At 37.4% G+C, this 5,291-nt stretch overlaps 1 pseudogene; it reads left to right on the top strand.

Annotated features, from left to right (window-relative positions):
• Positions 1-1,850: 1,850 nt before the first annotated feature.
• LOC149536608 (G-type lectin S-receptor-like serine/threonine-protein kinase At2g19130 pseudogene) lies at positions 1,851-4,383 on the top strand (annotated as a pseudogene).
• The last annotated feature ends 908 nt before the right edge of the window (positions 4,384-5,291 follow it).

Below are 5,291 nucleotides of genomic sequence, written 5' to 3'. Positions count from 1 at the left end.
TCAAATATGCTAGAACAGGTTTTGAAATTAAGTCAACATATTAATAAAATGTAATTGCAAATGCAAGAAATGATCAAATTTTATTTTGAAGAAAATGGTATTGAGGGACATTGGAGACTTTTATGCCAATCCTATTCTACCATATAGACAAGATTGTATTTTTTCACAATGCTTGTGATAGTATGTGTGAGTTCTCATTTTGAAGCATATATTGAAAAACATTGTAAACACAATAAGTATATTTATTATAGTGTATGGAGGCTTCAACAATTCTTGTCTTAACATTATAAATTTCATACTTTTAAGTAAATTTGTTTGTTAGTTTAACATTACAACTTTCATGCTTGTAGATAAAGATAGTATAAGAGATGGGGGATAAATATGGAGATGTAGAGATATTAAAGAAAGAGAGAGATGTGTAAATGTACAAAGACAAATATTAATAGATAAAGAAGAGAGAATGAAAGAGGGAGAGATAGATAGAAAGAGATAGAAAAAGATATAGATGGTGAGATAAATTGGCGAGAAGAAATGAGATACAAAGAGGATGAGAGGGGGATAAGATTATCTTCCATATCTATTCAGTGTACCCATTGAACACTAAAGTGCGATTGATAATGAATAGTATTGAAGATGAACACACACGCACAAATATATATATATATACTTTCACTAGTCATCTAGTCATGTGCATTTTGCGTGACCAACTATATTGCATTTATTCAAAATGACGAATCAATCTACCTTGATTGAAGTATAAAGATCTTTAAATGTGAAGAGGTAGTTTGTTGACGAGTTTCTTATCGTCCATGACACGAAGATATTATTCAAGATGATACAAGTATTTAAGTGATCCGTACATGAGCCAGCTCACAAGTAAAGTCTACTGGCTTGACTAGATTTTATTGAGCTGCAGAATGGGTTGAAAATGTCAACTCATATGGGCATCTAGAAACTCCAGCTTTCCACGCAAACCATCATGCATTAAATATACACCAAGCAATAACTAATGTAAGCTTTCAATATTGCTCATTTGTGGTCCGCATTCTTTGGATTTATTCAATACAAACTAGATGTCAATGGTCTATACGTCTATAGGGTACGACATGGTCAGCCTCACTAAAATCTTACGTGTTTGTCAGATAACTGTGAATTGATTGATCATACAAAGTTGATTGCCCTATTATTACGACACCGGCTTGCACTTCTCTATGGACTCGCTGTACCCGTCTCCTAAACTGATTATAGAATAAGTTTTTATTTTTTCAATAAATTTTATATCATTATTTATCTAAATTGATTATAGAATAAGTTAATATTTTTCAACGAAAGTTGTTTATAATATTAAGAAGCATTATAATTTGTTTGAAAAAATATATATGATATTCCTAAATGTTAATTTCTTTTTAAAATAAAATTTTATCTGACGGTACAATAATGCAAAACTGCACTTGATGTCAAAGAGACGGGTACTGTCAGCCAGTCCATACAGAAGTGCAAAGGGTTGTGTGCCACCGTAGCCGGTGCCTATTATTACTGTATTGGATAAAGTCTAAATTAAAACTTAACACAAAAGAAGACAGATTTTTCTTCCTGACCGAACACGTCTATTGACCCGCGCAGAAGACTTGGTTATAGGATACACGCATTTAAAAAGACTTGACTTCGTTCATCTGTCAATCACTAATTACAACAAACGCGTGAGAGGCCAAAGAAATCAAATTCGTAAACTCATATACGGCATAGCCTTCTATTTGCTATTTAAATTCTGAGATATATGAGAAACTGTTTATGGTCAATTCAGTCACCACATAGAAACAATTGTTGAGAAAAATACAAACGTTATAGTTATCAAATCAGCGATGAAGCATTTGTTCCTAGCAATTGCTATGATTATTGCAGCGCATTACTGCAATTCACTTGCGGCTGATGGTGGGGATACGCTTCTCTTAGGGGCTTCGCTCACTGGAAATCAGACCCTAATTTCAAAAAATGGCACATTTACACTGGGATTTTTCAGTCCGACAGGTACGAAAACTTGGTATCTCAGCATCTGGTATTCACAAATCTCTGAGCAGACTATAATTTGGATGGCTAACAGAAACAGTCCTGTCGGAAACAAGCCCGGCGCTCTGAACTTTTCGAGAGACGGTCATCTCAGATTGTTTGGTAGAGAAGGTCGGTTAGTTTGGTCGACTGGGGTAGGGAAAAGAGCTTCACGAGCAGTTCTAACGGACTCTGGTAATTTCATTATGGTGGACGCGCACAACAAGTCTGCGATTGTTTGGGAGAGTTTCGCACATCCGACAGATACGTGGCTGCCTGGCATGAAGATGTGGAAAGGAATGAAGCTGACTTCCTGGAAGAGTTCTTCAGATCCTGCAAGTGGGCTCTTCTCTTTCGGAATGGACACCTCTCCAGAAAAGACACAGATGATGCTGGTCTATAACAACACGGTTCCTTATCTGTCCAGTGGAGAATGGACTGGGGATTATTTTGCCAGGGAACCGCAATTGCAAGGTTCGAAGAGACTCCAAGCGTCTTGTGTAAGGCTCTCTTCGTCAAGAATATATGTTAATTATGTTATTAACCAGATAGATCATATCCTCACGGGTAGGTTCTTGGTGAGTGAGAAAGGAAGATATGAACTTTACTACTTGATGGATGATGGTAAATGGAGTCTGAGATGGTCGACATACCAGGGTCAATGCAGCGACTTCGAAATCTGCGGAGCGTATGGACTGTGCAATGCGAATGATGTGTGTAGTTGTGTCCAGGGATTCACGCCCAAGAATGGCTCAAAGAGTTGGTGGTCAAGCGGATGTGCTCGACGAAGACGCCTTCATTGCACAACCGACGGCTTCTCGGAAGCCATGAATCAATACTTGTCTGAAAAAGAAACAGTCTTATACAACATAGAGCACACGCAGCAAGGCTGCCGGGCTGCCTGTCTCAACAATTGCTCCTGCACAGCCTTTGCTTTCCCAATTTCTGAATCACCTGTTTGTAGATTGTGGTTCGGAGATTTACGTGGAATGCGGTTTTCTGAGGGCCAATCAGTCTTCGTTAGGCTGGCTGCATCTGAGTTGCCGCAGTCGAAATCAGATTCAAGAAGCAAAGACCACGAACTTACTATTTCACTCTCTGCCGCTGCGTCCTTTTTTGTAGTGGCGGCTTTCTTGTCGGCCACGTTTATTATGTGGAAACGTCGCAGAATGCCAAAGAAAGATATGGCAGAGGAGGTGCCGGTGTCGCTGAAAAGGTTCAGTTACAAAGAGCTGCGAATTGCAACAGGGAATTTCAAGCATAAGCTGGGTAGCGGAGCTTTCGGCTCTGTGTTCAAAGGAACTCTACCAGACAGCACGCTTATTGCTGTTAAAAGATTAGAGGGTTCTTCGAATCAAGAAAAACAATTCCGTGCAGAAATGGTCACCACTGGCAGAATACAGCACCTTAATTTGGTCAGGCTGTGGGGATTCTGCGTAGAACGTTCACGAAGGTTACTGGTGTATGCCTACATGCCCAACGGCTCCTTGAACTCCTTTCTCTTCTCTCAGCCAGAAGACCGACAGAAGGTGTTGGACTGGAAGACACGGTTTGAGATCGCAGTGGGCACTGCACGAGGATTAGTTTATCTCCACGAGGAATGCAGGGATCGCATCATTCACTGCGATATTAAGCCTGAAAACATTCTGTTGGACGAGGACTTCAGCCCAAAGGTGGGAGATTTTGGGCTAGCGAAGCTGGTTGGCAGAGATTTCAGCCGCGTATTGACGACCACAAGAGGAACTCGCGGGTATTTGGCTCCAGAGTGGATCTCTGGCCTTCCAATCACTCCCAAGGTGGATGTTTACAGTTTCGGTATGACGTTGCTGGAAATTATATCTGGTCGTAGAAATCTGGACATGAACGTTGAGATGAGTAGGTTCTACTATCCTACCTGGGCTTCATCTCAAATTCAGAGGGAAAACATAATAGGTGTTGTGGACCCAAGAATAGCAAGTGAAGCGGATGTTAGAGAGGTGAGAAGAGCCGCTATGGTGGCTGGGATGTGCATTCAATGCGATGAGAATGAGAGGCCGAGTATGAGTGAAGTGGTGAAGATCTTGGAAGGCACGATGGAGGCTTCTTTGCCTCAAATTTCGAGTTCTACAGAGGCCCATAGAGAAGATAGTAACAGTGATATCTGGGGCGAACATCATTCCATATCAAGTGTTTCCGATCCGTCAAAATAGTTCACGGTTTTCAGGGAAAGGCTTAAGACAGACACCAATAGGAGCGATTTCTTGTCAGGTTTTCTATCTAGAATTAACCCCTGGGTTGTGTAGGGTAAGGTCTAATGAAGGTAAATAAATAAATGTAGAGTTTTGTTGAAAGTGTGTATATTTCTTTGGTATGTTTTGAATTATATTGAGTAATCAATTATTGAGTAGAAAATATAAGAATTTTTATCTTTTTTAAAGTTATCTTTATGATAGATTGCAGAGTGTAATCTAGAATGTTAATAAAAAAATCTTTTATATAATGTTAATTTAGAAGTAATTATTATTAAAATTTTTATTATGAATAGTTTCTTTTCTATTTATTTTTTGTGAATATGTATCTTTAGAAGTAATTTTTGATTTAACATTATATGTTTTGAAAATTTCTTCTTTTATTATTATTATTTGTTATCATTAATTATTATTATTGTTTATTAAGTTCGAGTAGATTCAAATCTAAGACCTTCCGAATAAGAGGCTCACAATTTACCATTGTTTGTAGACTCTTGCTTATATTATGAAAATTCTTTATTATTAATTAATGACATAATTTTATGTTCATAAAGAATTTCCAAAACAAAATAAAAGTATATATTATAACTTAATTGTTTAATAGATTATTTTCTTTCATAAAATACATTTTAAAATGTCTTTTAATTTTTTTCGCATCTTAAGAATTAAAAAACAACATTTGTTCTAATATATAAATCTTAATTTTTTGTTTTTAAAACTAGATCATAGAATGATATGAGGTTCAAGTTTAATTTTATATATCAACTTAGACATTAATCTCCTATATCAAGAAGGTTCTACAATAACCCTTTCCAAACACCAAAGAGGCTTTCCCATGTATGGAAGGTCACCCTCATATAAACACATTTTCTCTTTTTTTTTTCCTTCCTTTCCCCTCTTTATGGGGTCAAATACATAGTGTTTCAGAGTATTTGCTTCAAACACAAGCTTCTCTACAACTTTCAAAGTCAATGGATTATAGGGTAATTTCATTGTAAGTGTAATTTGTCAAAAGGG

Source organism: Cupressus sempervirens, chromosome 10, assembly GCF_028749045.1.
Source record: "Cupressus sempervirens isolate cs-2001-9-10 chromosome 10, ASM2874904v1, whole genome shotgun sequence".
NCBI classification, from domain to species: domain Eukaryota; kingdom Viridiplantae; phylum Streptophyta; class Pinopsida; order Cupressales; family Cupressaceae; genus Cupressus; species Cupressus sempervirens.
This window is presented reverse-complemented; position numbering and strand designations above follow the sequence as displayed.